A 15833-nucleotide genomic window follows, 5' to 3' on the forward strand; every position below is an offset into this window, starting at 1 on the left:
AAGTAAAACCTCATCTTGCTGAACTCCATTACAGAAAATGGCAGAAAATAAATCAGGCACAGAGTGCCTAAAGTGACTAAGGGAACAAAAACACAGTGATCACGGTAAGGTATATAATTAAAGTACAACACATCACACACTCTTTCTGTCTCGTGCTGCTGTCGTACTCTTAGTAGTCAAAATCTGAAACTGAATCAAAAAACTTCAATGTGCACTCTGCAGCATTTAAGAAATACTTTAATAAAAATTTTAATCCCAAATGTGTCTTGGAGTATAAAACATACAAAATAATTCTCATCTTTGAAGAACCATTTGAATTTCCTCTCTAATCCAAAATGGTTGACGAGTTACAGTAGTGGGAAGCACACATGGTAAAATCTACACCACATTCCAAATTATTATGCAAATTGTGTTTAAATGTCATAAAGATTAAATAAGTTGTTTTTCAATTAAACACATGGATGGAATTGTGTCTCAGGGCTCTTTGGATGACTGAAATCAATGCCGGACACCTATGATTATTAGTTTGCCAGGTGAGCCCAATTACAGGAAAAACTACTAAAGAAGGATATTCCACATTATTAAGCAGACCATCATTTTCAAGCAATATAGGAAGGAAATAGGATCTCTCTGCTGCTGAAAAGCATGAAATAGTTGAATGCCTTTCGACATGTAATGAAAAACAGCTATTTCACGAAAACTTAAGCGTGATCACCATAATGTTAAGAGATTTGTGGCTGAGTCAGAGCACACACGGGTTCGTGCAGATAAAGGCACAATGATGAAGGTTTCTGCCAGAGAAATACATCAGACAGCAGCTGCTAAAAGGCCATTACAAAGCAGCAAACAGATATTTGAAGCTGCTGGTACCTCTGGAGCCCTGCGAACATCAAGGTGTAGGATCCTCCAGAGAATTGCAGTTGTGCATAAACCTTCTATTTGGCCATCCCTAACCAATGCTCACAAGCAGAAACGGCTTCAGTGGGCCCAGAACTACATGAAGACTAATTTTCAAACAGTCCTGTTCACTGATGAGTGCCATACAACCCTGGATGGTCCAGATGGATGCAGTGCTGGATGGTTGGTGGACAGCCACCATGTCCCAACAAGGCTGCAACAACAGTAGTGAGGTGGTGGAGTCATAGTTTGAGCCAGAATCACCAGGAGAGAGCTGGTCGGCCCTTTTAGGGTCCCTGAAGGTGTGAAAATGACCTCTGCAAAGTATGTGTAGTTTCTGACTGACCACTTTCTACCATGGTAGAAAGAGAAGAACTGTGCTTTCTGCAACACAACCATCTTCACGCAAGACAATGCACCATCTCATGCTACAAGGAATACCTGTGCATCATTGGCTGCTATCGGCATAAAAGAAGAGAAAATCATGGTGTGGTCCCCATTTTTCCCTGACTTGAATCCTTTTGATTTCAGTAAAATTGATCTACTAATGCTGCAAATTCTACAAATAACCATTTTGAGTTCTTTACAACCTAAAAAACTTTTGAAACTCTGTTTGTGTAATATTTTGGAACAGCGCATTTTAAGTTTTTTTTATTTTTGAAAGAGATACTGTTTTTATTGGGAGTTTTGTTCAGTAACATTTGAATTATACTCTATTGGTTGATGAATCGAAAATTATACCAACTGTCATTTGAATCGACTGCTTAGGAAAATCAGAGGAAAATATCATTTGCATAATAATTTGGAACGCGGTGTAGGTGGAGCTGCTTTTTCTGTCTGTGTCCAGACAGCAGTACCTTGTGAATGCTTTACTGTGATACACTGAATATCCCTATAAAGCACATTTCTCTGCTTTCTAAATTTGAAATCTGTTTCTTGCACAAACTGTAATGAAGTTATGATGTTTGTTTGTATTTTGTATGTCCCATCCGGCTCTGTAGCAATCAGAGTTATTGTCTGAAGGCCAAGAAAAATGCCCAACAGATTTATACGGCTTTTGCTATACTGGTCCACTTGATTGTCATATTTTATTTGACATAAATTATTATTATTATCATTATTGTTATTATTATTATTAGTAGTAGTAGTAGTGGTAGTAGTAGTAGTAGTATTTATTTATTTATTTATTTATTTATTTCATTTTGAGTTATTACAATCAGAAAGGACAGGATCGGAGGCCAGGAAAGAGAAAGAAAGAGAGTTTGGGAAGAGGGTTAACAAAAGGAGAGGGGAAGAAAATGAGAGGAGAAGAGGGATCGAGAGAGAGAAAGAAGAGTCAACCTTTACTCGCTTTACAATAGTTACACAGTCAACCTTTACAATAACTGACATCACGTATTAGCTGTAAAATCTGCTTTTTTTACTCACTATTACAGCTATGTTTGTAACAGTAAGCAGATAAGAGTGGGTAAGTGTGCATGTTTTCAGGTTCCTTCCTTCCTTCTTCTCGTTCCAACTTTTTCAAGGTTTGGTGTTGGCACAATAAAGACACAAACAAAGATGTCATATTCAATCCACTTGCTACTTTACAAACTAATTTAGCCTTGTGGTATGGATGACTTCACCATCCAACTTAAATCTTTATAAAGCTGTAAAAACATGGATACAGTTGCTGTGTCAACATACAAGTGGCACATGTACGCACTCACTTCATGACAGCCCTGAGCGATGGATGCATAGAAAAACACTGTGACAAGCTAGATAGTAATATAGTTACTGATTACAATAAAAGTCTATCAGGATTATATATTATATAAGAGTGCAGACAGCTGAATGGTGATTTGTCTCTAGAAAAAGCTGTAGTCTAAAAGACCAGGGTTTAGGAAAATGTTGCAAAAGTGTAATAGGATTCTGCTTTGAAGGATTACAATCACACCATAAACCATGGGATTTTGGTTAGGAGGCTTCAGATGCAGAAAGCAGCCACGCTATCAGACATAGCTCCAAACAATTCTCCTGAGCTAAACAAATTCAGTAGTGAATTTAGCAGTGGATGCTGAGGTGAATGAGTGGTCAGAGACGTGGTGAATTTGATGAGAACATTTTGGTATTTTTGCAGCTTAATACTATGTTTGAAATGAAACTGCAGAGTTTAAAGCAATCTTATTTTGGATTTGCTGGATTACCATAAAAACCAGAGCACATGCCACTTCACCATTTTACTGAGAAAATTGGGCATTACTTTATTTCACTTGCTCCACCTCTCCTGGGTGATACTTGCTGACTTCAAACTAGCAGCTGAATTACACATGTGTATATTGCTAATAAAATTCGAGCAAAACCAAAGCAGCGGTTTCAAAATACTGTCAATGAAAACTAGTCCTATTTACTACTTCTCCCTATCGCTCACAGCTGCAGTTAGCCTCTTCCTTCTGCTGTGAATTACATTAAATGGGTTTTGTCCACATACTCGAAACCAATGGGTTGAGAGTTGTAAGAAGGTCCAAGTAATTATAGGGTCAAGGAGGGTTGGACAAGTTCACCTAACCAATGTTCATTACAGTCCAAAGCCCCCTGTTTGATGCATGGGAGCGCAGCAAACCATTCATGACTGACCAGCTATTTTAAACCTATAATAGAAAGAAGCCAAATAATCCATCAAATCATCCGAACCAAGTTTCAAAGACTCACATTCTGGGAAAAGGTGTGACAGTACATAAAGTTTTTGGTTCAGCAAAGGAAGCTAAAAGCAAAACTGAAAACCTCTTTTGTTTTGCTATTTTTTAGAAAATTAAAATATGCTAAAGTAGCTACAGTAACAGGTTATAAGTCTTCTTGTATCAGTTCGTGTATTCAGTTCAGTATTAGGCACTTAAATGCCTAATGCTGTGAATAAGAAAAGCGCCTGAGCTGGTTAACAGACACAGACTCATGTGCTGGGTCAGACACCATAATCTACTTGCAAGTTTTGGCCATGTCCACACTAATACGTTTTTGTTTGAAAACACATCTTTTTCTCTCTGTTTTGGCCTTCCGTCCACACTGAGACGGCGTTTTTGGTCAAGGAAAACACAGCGTTTTGAAAACGTTCTCCAAAGCGGATACAGTCGCAGTGTGGACTGTGAACACGGAGCCTTTTCAAAAACAATAGTGTATTTTAGTTATGTGTTGCAGTCATGTGACCAGTTAAACTAAGATTATGGAGGGCATTATACAGTAATTGTTTTGTTTGCTCTCAATTTTGACAGCCCTATTAAAGATTAATATCAGTTTGTACATGCTCCAGAAAGGTCAAAGGAGCTTGCAAAGAAAAGCGTCTGGACTTCTTTAAGTTACTTGAAATGAACTTAAAGTAACTTAAAGAACTTCAGACGCTTTTCTTTGCAAGCTCCTTTGACTACGATGACCTGGATGACTGAGAACCTTCACAGACATGCTCCAGAAAGCTTTTCTTCAAAATCTTTAATTCTCACTTGCTTTTGCAACTTTGTACTTTTGTGTTACTCGCAGCAACAACTCCACCTCATTGTTAGTCCATTTAAAAAACTCAGTGCTTTTCCTCAACATTTTGCCGCAATGTTTCAAAGAGCCGTTAAGTAAATAAACGGCAGACAGTGTCACCCATGCGCAATACAGGAATGCAGCGTTTTTGATTGCTTCCGTGTGGATGAACAACTATTTGGAAATGCTTGGAAACGATAGTGTGGACGCGGAGCGTTTTTAGACGAAAACACCTATTTCAAATTTATCTTGATTAGTGTAGATGCAGCCTTTGTCTTAGCATCGCTGGCAAAAAAATGCCTTCCTTTAGTCCTGATCCCCTCATTCTTGCCCATTTATGATTTGTTCTGTTCCTACATATATCCACAAAAGTTTTTGACCTTGACCTATTCACAGCACTCTGTAAATCACACCATTCAGTGTTGGTGTCAACACACCCACGGCTACAAAGCTACAATGCAGTCGCTTTTGGGAACACAAAGCCCCCGTTTTGGTAAGAGCAGCAATCTTCAGACTGTGTTTACACGTCTCAGCACAGTTTAAAGAGTGCAGTCCAAGAGCTTTGTTTCATTCCTCCACAGCCTCGCTGTGTTCTTTCTTAAGCACCCCTGTAAACAACACATACTTCATTTTGTGAATGGTTTAGCTGACTGCAGCCAAAAGCTACAGAGGAAACATGGACCTATTATTCATTATTACATTTCACAGTGCTGATAAAAAAGATGCAAATCTGACACTGTACAATTATATGTAGATGTTGCCTTTTCTGTAATGATGGACCATAAATAAAAGAAAAACCCTACTCAGCTAATTTTACATTCTGTATATTTTCTCTGGGGCTACAAGTTAAAACTTATTTAAGCTACTTTAATGGATATAATGGCTTTTACGTTTTCAAATTTATACCCACTTCCACTATCTGTGGTGAAAATCAAACCAAAGATATTTACTGTTCGTGAGATAAATGCTATTCGTGACTCGCTCCTTATTCATTTCTGCTGAGGGACGCTCGGTTTCTTTGGATTGGAGGAGGAAAAAAGCTTCTAAACTTCCTTACACATTCTTCCCACCGGCTAAGAATGGTTCTCCCAGCCCAACACCTAAAATAAAACCTAAACCGACAAAAACAACAACGGACCTGAGCGGAGAGCAGCCCAGCGAGGGAAATCCACACAGATTCCAGTATATTTAGGACACAGGCCACCAGCACTGATAAGCATGGGTAATGGTTTAAAATACCATAAAGACATCTTAAAGCACATACTTTATGCCAAGAACTGAGCTTACTGGTTATATTTAAAAAAGCATAGAGCAGGTGAAGGGTTTGTATTTTTATATTTACAGAACATTCTATTTTGCTTGGCTTTTATTCAAAAATAATTCATGGTTTCTGTTTGATTTACACGCAACATGCCTGCCAGTACTTTTCTATTAAATGCTGAGGACTGTGCATTTCTTTTTTAATCAGACTGACTTAATAACTGTTTAAAACACAGGTCCTATAATGGCTAATAGCAAAGGACTTGCTTGCATGGATACAGGCACTGCGGCACAGAAAAACTCTTTCAAAGTTTGACGTAATTTCCCCCGAAGCAGCTGCCAGGTAACTGCTCCCAAACCTGCTGAACTAAGCCTATGTGGTCTAGATTTGCACATCAAGGCGTGGATGTCAACCTAATCGTGACCATGTCACTGGTGACTGGTGTATGTATGACTGTCTGTCTTCTGATCATAAAGCTCTCTCAGTGGCATAAACATTTTTGAGTTCTAAGTGCCATTTAATTCCAGAAAAAGGCTGTAAGGAATGTCACCTCAGATGTAATCAACAAGAAGAGCGTGTTATGAAGGAGTTTGCCAATAAACAACAAAACTTTCAAATGACTCCACCTTTCAACAAGACACTGAATCCAATATTTTTTCTCTTCCACAGCAACTCATAATCAGTGAAATACAGCGTTTGACTCGGATGTTTGCAGGAGCAGACAGTTGCTATTGCTCTGTCCATTTTTGTGCTTGTGCTTTGTAATTGTGTGTTTGCTAAACACTAGCACTTGTTCCAAAAAAAGAAAAAAAACATGCATAATAGTGAAGGAGCTGTTTAAGACACTGGGTTTGGCCTCTAACACCTTTTCTCACCGCTGTCACCATCTCCACAGTGAGTTAGCAGCAGGACCAAGTCTGCAGTGCTTCCCAGAGACACTGGACAACCAGTACAATGACTGTAAACAGGAAAGAGCTGTGCTGTCTACCTCTTATGCACCAGGCAAAAAGAGTGAGAGAGTCCAAGTAGCATAGCTTTCTGTTTAGAAGAAACCACTATGTGTTAATACGCCTCTCTACATCAAATCATACTTGTTTTTAATCTCTGGCTCTCTGCCACAGCATGTCTTTTATCCTGTCTTCCTTCTCTCACCCCAAACAGTCATGGCAGATGGCCACCCCTCCCTGAGCCTGGTTCTGCTGGAGGTTTCTTCCTATTAAAAGGGAGTTTTTCCTTCCCACTGTCGCCAAAGTGCTTGCCAAAGGGGGTCATATGATTATTGGGTTTTTCTCTTTGTGTATTATTGTAGGGTCTACCTTACAATATAAAGCGCCTTGAGGCAACTGTTGTTGTGATTTGGCGCTGTATAAATAAAACTGAATTGAATTGAATTGAGAAGAAGAAGGTAAACACTGTATGGAAGGACTGAGGACTTGAAGCGGGCAAACAGCCTCTTGTTTTGCAGCACCTTTCACTGTAAAACCCCAAAACCATGATAGAAGTAAGGGTTAGTTAGTTTCTTACACATTGCCTTTGCTCTTGGCTTCTGTTAAATAAAGACCGACACTGTGTATTGTCATCTTGCATAGTTCATCTGAGGTTGTATTTGCCTAATAGATTGTTTTTTATGTTTTGATGCATGGAATCTTAGAATTTAGACAATTTCAGAGTGTACTTTCACCCTGGCTGTACACATTAAAGCTACTTTTGGCTGCTACTTTGCCACAATGGGTCACCATAGCGGGAAGCTCCTCATGTTTGATCTCATATATTATTCTTTCACCTTCAAACTGAGCAATGACAATGAGCTTTATGATTTAGATGATTTAGTTTGGTCCTGTTACACAGGGTGTCACAGCCTGCAAAATACAATACACTGAGTTCAAAGATGGGTGTGGTCTGATCCACGCCAATGTGTATATGTGAATATGGGTTTCACTAGGTTTACATTCATAGTTTAGTTTATTCATAAAATTCATGTAATCACATTCAGTACACAGGATTTTTTTTGGGACTACTGTTTTTGTTGATTTTAGTTTCCAACCTACACAAGACAAAACATGATATAATGTATCAAAGACCAAGACGTGCGACTGAGTAAAGTATTATGGTTCTTCTTCAGTCGCAGGGATAGGCAGATTGCAACAGCAGCATGAAAACCTGCTTATTATGAGCTGGAGTTAGAGGTAAGGCTTTGGTACAAATAAAAAGGGCTGGTCATTAAAGCACTCACTCAGCCTTGATTAAGATAATTAGATTTAAAGTAACCCATTTACCTGCTCCTGAAATAAATCCTAAAATGAGAGCAAAATCTGATTTGGTAACCATGGACTTCTGTGTTTCTGACTTTAATTTTTCTTTCTCATGAGACCAACCTCTCCATAATTTCATAATGACTCGGGCAAGATTTTGTCAGGCTGAAAAAAAAAAGGCAAAGAAAATCCAGAAGGATGCAGTGAGGGCTTTAGTTGCTATTCTGAATTACAGTTAGCCTCAGGTTGGTCAAGCCTGCAACCATGATTTTTGTCTTTGGATCCCTGTAATTGCAGCCAAGACTCAGCCAGGAGGTCCAGCTTTAGTCTTTCCAATCATAAAGCTCTAAGTGCCTCTTAGTGGCCTATTTGGTTTATTAAAACGTTAAATCTTAGCCACTGTCACTTCCCATCTCAAACACTCTATCTTTAGCTCTTGCTTTCCACTCTTCCTTGTTTCCTTAGGCACATCAACCTGCAATTATTTTCCTCTTTCTGTCAGGCTGCAGGGCTTGGGACAATATGGAGACAAGACAGTGCAGAAACCGAAAAAAAAAACAAAAACAAAAACAAACAAACAATGTGTAAAGGAAAAGATAGGAAGATTAGAAAATCTGCATTATATATCACAAATGGCAAGAGAATGACTTGGGTCTTAGATGAGGAGGCTACTAAAACGCTGATATAAATATCAGTGACATTTCTTTTTAGATGTTCTCATGTGGCTGGGGTGCACCTAGTCGGTAGCTGTGTATTATTTTGTGGTATTTGCTGAGAGTGGTCTGAAAGGGAATAAATTAGGAAGAGACTGCTGGGGTGAGTCTAATTTTAAAATGATCTAAAGATAACTTCTTGACACCAGACACCAGAGGACACTTTCAGAGGTCTTACAGAGTCCATGCCTCTATGAGTATTTGGCTACAAATGGAGCCCAAACATTGGTTTGGGGTCAACAGATTAACAAAGAGCTAGCCTGACTAACTTACTAACATCACATGGGTGTGGATGGCAGCCAAGAAAAAAGTCCACTGCATAAATTTAAACCAGGTTTGGGGTCATCTCTAAAAATCCCTGTGTATGTGCACACAGGATCAGGGAGTTTTCTGGATCCTGGTTGTAGTCCTCTTGCAGTCTGAGTTTTACTAAGAGCAAAAGATTAAAGACATTTGCAATCGAATGCAATCTTGAAACTGTCATTTCATATGATTTAAGTGATGGTTTTTGATGGTCTTTTTATTTAATTCATAAAATTTTCTGGCACAGAAAATCTTCAGAATCATATTACTTTAATAATCCCTAAGGAAATTATGTAAGTCCTGTAAGTCTTGTCTTGTTGCCCCCAGAAGACGTATGAAATGCTTGTAGGAAGCACGATATAACTGACGATATAATTGACGCGAGACAAAATACTTTACAACTCCACAACTTTACTAAGTGCATCTCTGGCTCTCTGCCACAGCATGTCTTTTATCCTGTCTTCCTTCTCTCACCCCAAACAGTCATGGCAGATGGCCACCCCTCCCTGAGCCTGGTTCTGCTGGAGGTTTCTTCCTATTAAAAGGGAGTTTTTCCTTCCCACTGTCGCCAAAGTGCTTGCCAAAGGGGGTCATATGATTATTGGGTTTTTCTCTTTGTGTATTATTGTAGGGTCTACCTTACAATATAAAGCGCCTTGAGGCAACTGTTGTTGTGATTTGGCGCTGTATAAATAAAACTGAATTGAATTGAATTGAGAAGAAGAAGGTAAACACTGTATGGAAGGACTGAGGACTTGAAGCGGGCAAACAGCCTCTTGTTTTGCAGCACCTTTCACTGTAAAACCCCAAAACCATGATAGAAGTAAGGGTTAGTTAGTTTCTTACACATTGCCTTTGCTCTTGGCTTCTGTTAAATAAAGACCGACACTGTATATTGTCATCTTGCATAGTTCATCTGAGGTTGTATTTGCCTAAAAAGAAGAACCCCATCAATGTATTTTCACTTAAACAAGCAGCTGTTTTTTATGTGCATTAAAGTTATATAAAGATTTAACAGTGCAAATGCAAATTCCTTGCTGACAGCTTGACCAAAACTTGCATGGTCTACCAAAAAATGTGCTTTGGTGTGTATCTGACGGACAAAAGCCAAACCAGTTCCACACCACTGAAGTTGCACCATTTTCCCAAACCAATTCTGGTTCATCCATTTCATTCAACAATCTGTTTCACCCTTCTCATTCTCCGTCACCGCCTTGTTTTTTCCGCCATGTGCGTATGAAAACAAAGGCACTGAGCATGTGCGTTTTACCCATATTCTATCACGATATTTCATTTTCTTATCATTGCCTAACATTGTACCGGTATTACCATGAACGATGATATGGCCCAGCCCTACATGAGACCAATTCTAACTTAAATTTTTACACTTTAAAATAAAAGTTTAAGTATAGCTCTTAGTGACATTTTAAAAGTCAGTAGAATCTGTTGGATTTTTTGTTAAAGGTTTATGGTTCTTTAAAAAAAAAAAATTACCATTAACTATAGAAAAGCCAAATTTCAAAATCACATACTGGGATCGGCACAGCCTGACTCAGATGGATGGCAACATGTTGACAGCAATTAACTGAAAACCTTCTCCAGTCAGTCTGAGCTGGATTGCTGCTGGTTGTAAACAGGATGCCCTCCAGCAGGTGACCTGTGTAATCACCTGGTGATATGAAGCAGTCGCCCAGAGGCTGATAGTGCCTCATGTTTAATTTCTAGGTAAACAAACATAAATAAGGGCAACCAGATTTTTCCCAATTACAAAGAGGTTGCCGCCCTACTTTCACTCTAGTGTGACTGAGCCATTATGGCATTAAGGGTATTTTGAATTACCTGGACGCAGTTACTAAAAAATTCAAATATTTTTACCCCTGCCTATTGGCCAGAGACAATGACACTGAGCTATCAGATTTTGTTGGCACCAAAATTCATACATTTTGGTTGTTTTTGTTCTTAACGTTGTATCCCATGTACATTTACTTATTTTGTGTAGTTTTGCCGAGTGCATTTATGTGTGCATTACTAGTTTATGCAAATACCACTGACTGTCCTTTTTTTCTTTTTTTTACATCCAACAGTTACAGACACACCGAGACACACCACACTGGACTTTCTGTCCAAAGATACAAATTACAATTCAGTAGTCATTTAACAACACATCCAATTTATGCAGTGAGCTATGACCCTTCAGCCAAAGCGCACAGAAATTTGAATTGGATTTGGATTTAATTTGCCGGTTTGATACTGTCCAATATACTGTTTATTCCTGGGCTAAAAACATGTCTATAAACTTCAAATCCGGGGGAAAATGCATTCAACTATAGAAAAACACACAATGGGATTTTAAAAAAGAACTGGAAACTGACAAACTGGAAAAAGGACAACAAAAGTTGTGAGCGTTCCTCTGCCAGCTGAGGTGCAGAGTACATTTTTTCAGAATCACAGAAAACACAAATGTGACTTAATCATAAACATGTTTCAAGTTAATGTGGAAAACAGAGGCTGAGTATAGTGGGGGACAAACTCAGTTAGAGTTAATTAAAGCCATTGAAGAAGAATTAAGTCACGTCTGGAATGAAGCGGCAGCGTGTTAATGTTTGGAGGGGCAAAACAACGTTTACAGCAGACCCTTCCCACAAGTGCAACCCAGCCTGCCATCACAAGGTGTCTGAAAACACTGAAGACGAATTCTTATCGAGCTCATCCCCTAATTACATGTTTTTGCTTTATGACTGCCTTTTGCCATACACAGCACAAACTCGCCCAAATACAGGCTGTGAATCTAAGTAGCCGTTTACAATAAACCTCACAGCGGCCAGATTTAGATAGGGAGGCATTAATTCTGACACACCAAAATGGAAAAAAGTAATCCAATTGAAATAAAAAAGGAGCCATGCCTCACTGCGGTCACTGCCACTTTCATGGTGAGATGCAATGGCGTATCTGCAGCTTAGAAACTTGTTAAATGTCGACTCCACCTCCCACGCTACTCTGTCATTTCATTCGAAGAGTTTACCGAAGATGCCCATGGCTCGCTGAATGCTCATCTGTGGCTGGCAGCGTAAATGATACGGTGAAAGCAGAGGAAAGGCTTTTCTAAAACCACAGATATATTACACAGTCCCAGGCCATTCACGATTCTTATGTACAGCAGATGCAAGCTGATGAAGATCAGGAAGTTAATACGGTTTAAGCTGCAGAAAGCATTACTTGGATAAGTCATGAGTCAGAGTTGTACTGGTTGTCAACCTCAACCATGTCAGGCTATCATCAGGATTACTTCACAACCACTTTTAGATACAATTCATGATGTTTATTGATAATACAATTATTTATTCTTATTTCATTCATTTGATTTTGTTAATTTCATTGATTTCTTTTTTTTTTGCTTACTGAATTTTGCACTTATTCTACTTGACATGTGTAAAAAAAAATGTCATGTGAGGCAGAAAGAGAAACAGAAAAACCAATTTTAAAAAAACTACTCACTGAATGTATAAATATCACATGGGCTGCGAGTGGAGCCTAATGAGACTCAATCTTACCAAGAAGGGTGGAGCCAGAGGTAACCATGGCCACGGTCTTGACCTTTGGTTAAGCTACAAAACCAGTGGTGACACCCATTAGAGCATCTCCTACAGTTAAAGATGGAATTAGTCCTGCAAGGATGCCCTAATAGTTATCTGTGAACATCAAATAGTATTTTTGCTTTAAATGCCCATCCCCAATCTCAGTATGGCGACTCCTATATAAATTACAACTGCTTGCTTGGCTTCAAGCTATTAACTTGTAGCCAAACCAAAGCTTGTTCTAGCCAACTGATGTCATATGAGAACCTACTGGCCACATCTACAAGTGTGATAAAAGATAGATGGTCCACTCAGTCATCTAAATGGTAAATGGACTGATTCTTGTATAGCGCTTTTCTACTCTCCCGGAGTACTCAAAGCACTCTATACAACACGCCACATTCACCCAGTCACACCCATTCTCACAAGCACTACTTCTATACTGAGTGCTTTCTAACTACACTCACACACATTCATACTCCGATGGATGCATCGGAGAGCAACTTGGGGTTAGTATCTTGCCCACTTGGGGTTAGTATCTTGCCCACTTGGGGTTAGTATCTTGCAGACTGGAGGAGCCTGGAATTGAACCTCCAACCTTCCGATCAATAGGTGACCTGCTCTACCTCCTGAGCTACAGCCACCCATCTAACAAGTATTGTTTGAAAGTTCTGTACTTTTTCAAACAAATTCCAGGAGCACAGTCACAGATGATTCTTCACAGTTAAGTAACAAAAGAACATGAAACAGAGGGATAAATGTGACTGAAAGTAAATGATCTGCATGTCAGTGAGGATCATAGGACAATTACAAAAAACAAGCAGTCCACATGCATGGGTCACGAATGGAAACGCCTGTAACACTGTAACATTAAAGTATTACAGTGATGGTCTTTAGTACATTTAATGGGACAGGAGTCAGAAAATGATAACTCCTTCTACCTGGGAAGTTCGTCCAATGGATGCAGCATCAATTCCGTCTGGTTGGACTTTTTGTAAAGAATGTTAAACCTTCCTTCTTCCTTAAGAATTTAATACCAAATGCTCCATTTCACTACACCTTTACTTGCCTGGTCACACCAAAGTACAGATGAGAGAAAAAAAAGAAGTTAGTTAGAAAAAAAACAGTGTTTGCTAAGCTCTTGGTCATCTTTTAGTTAAATTGCCATTCTACAACAACCATGTTACTGGAGCAGGAATTTTTGAGTTTCTTGAACCAATCATTGGCAATTTAATAGACAGCGGACTGACTCTGACTTCTGGCCATTTTATCACCATTTAGATGCACAAAACTTGCTGACTTGATGACTGCAAGTGAACACCAATCTGGTCCCCATTGTTGAAGGAACCAAAAGCATTGAAATCACAAGTTCACTGCACATGGTTGCAATAATTTTGTTTGCACCACAACTTCCGGTCACTGTTTTGCCTACTATGACTGTAGCATAAGCATTGTGGAAGTGAGGAGTCCAATTGCTACAACTGCTACAGTCTTGAATGGCACATGTTTTCTTATTCAAGCTTCCATTTCATAACACTTTCAGAGGGTAGCGGGTCTAGACTGCAGGTAGGGGAGTTTGGCATTGTCCTGCTATTTTAACTTGGTGCTGATAATAAGCGGGTTTGATTATTAGCACACACCACTTCTTGTCAATCCATCTTAAATAAACTTGGCTCTAATTCATTGTTCAGTGGTTTCTGGAGTGGTCCTGTGCCCGTGTTGTGATTTACAGAATGATGTAGTGCTGTCTAAAGACCCAAAGATCACAACTCCCTACAACCTATTCTAACCCTAACTGAAGCAATGTATAAACTAGAGATGGCACGATACCACTTTTTTATGTCCGATACCGATACCGATATCATAAATTTGGATATCTGCCGATACCGATACGAATCCGATATAGTGTGTTTTTTAATCAATAAAACGTTTTTTTAATATCTTGCTGCATTTTGTATAAGTTTATACTCAAGTTCAGATAAATAACAACACTAAAGCTATTCTGTTAAACCTGTATGTAAAAAATACACTGCGCCCAAAATATTTCATAGTTCAGCAATACTGATCAATCTAATAAACTTAAACCTGCTCCATCCTCCCTATTCTGGTATGAGTACTATACTAATAGGGTTGCAAACTCCCAGCAAAAAAAAATAGGGAACCACCCTCCACCTCATGATGCTTAATCGATGTAATCAAAATTAATTTGATGCAGGGGGGAAAATGCACAAAAATAAATTATTTTTCAAGAATAATTAAATAGATTCAACATCTTTCTTCAACAGAATTGTAGACTGCACGGATGGTATCTTCCCGAAGGAAAAAGTAGTATAGCTTACTATATTAGACTTAACAGTTACTATATACAGTAATGGACTTCTATATATTTTACATCAGATTAAAACTTTGTGTGTAAGAGTCAGATAATTATTTATTAAAAGCTAGACATTTTAAATGAGAATAAGAAAGAAAAGTATGTCTTTGTGCCCCCTTTTGCCTGTTCATGCCCTATCGGCCCCCCCTGGCTACACTTTGCTAGATCCGCCCCTGCACAGTTACCAGCGGTCAGCTGCTAGAAAAGGATCCTGGTGTAGAAAGTAATATTAAATAAATTCTAACAACAGCTTATCAAGCTTAAACGTGCTGCTGTTGTTCAGCCGCTGGTTTCCTCTTTCTGGTGAGAAGTGGGCCAAAAACAAACAAGAGAGACGGACTCGCGACAGAAAAGCCGATCAGCTGATCATTAAGCAGTTTCACGATTGAAGCAGGAGAGTGAGAGAGAGAGGCAGTCGCTCCATATATGTGTTGTTAAGCTTAACGTGGGAACGCTTTACAGACATTCAGAGATGAACTTACACACTTGCTTTACTTCTCTCTGGGAAAACTTCCTCATAGATGAAATGCTAGTTTGCTAGCAAGGCTACAAATACACACAGCCGCTCTATCACGTGATGCATACTGCTGCTACGTGCTACAGTTATGAGCGAGTTACGCCGTGTCGCAAGTTTTGTGAGGTGCTTTTTTGATATTTAATGGATCGGATTACATTTTTTATTTCTCACCGATATCCGATCCAGTAATTTGGGTCAGTATCGGACCGATACCGATACGTAATATCGGATCGGTCCATCTCTAGTATAAACGTCCCCCACTTTAAAAAGCGCAAAAAATACGGTTTTTCAAGGTACAGTACAGGAAGGAAAAAGGGCCTTGACCACGTTTTCTTCAAACATGTTGACAATAAAGACTTATATAATCATCACCATCATGCAGTATTGGTTTTCAGCCCTATCTGTTGCATAAAGGGATTGTTTTCTATTATGTATTATAA

At 39.0% G+C, this 15833-nt stretch overlaps 1 protein-coding gene and 1 long non-coding RNA gene across 2 annotated transcripts in view; one reads left to right on the forward strand and one right to left on the reverse strand.

Annotated features, from left to right (window-relative positions):
- The window catches only part of nt5dc1 (5'-nucleotidase domain containing 1), a 76426-nt gene that overhangs the window by 48459 nt on the left and 12134 nt on the right, over positions 1-15833 (reverse strand). The window lies entirely within an intron of this gene.
- On the forward strand, positions 4083-4487 carry LOC146502720 (uncharacterized). Its single transcript, XR_014869202.1, has 2 exons — positions 4083-4187; positions 4344-4487. It is a non-coding gene; the product is annotated as an uncharacterized LOC146502720 (long non-coding RNA).

This window comes from Neolamprologus multifasciatus, chromosome 15 (assembly GCF_963576455.1).
Source record: "Neolamprologus multifasciatus chromosome 15, fNeoMul1.2, whole genome shotgun sequence".
NCBI lineage: Eukaryota > Metazoa > Chordata > Actinopteri > Cichliformes > Cichlidae > Neolamprologus > Neolamprologus multifasciatus.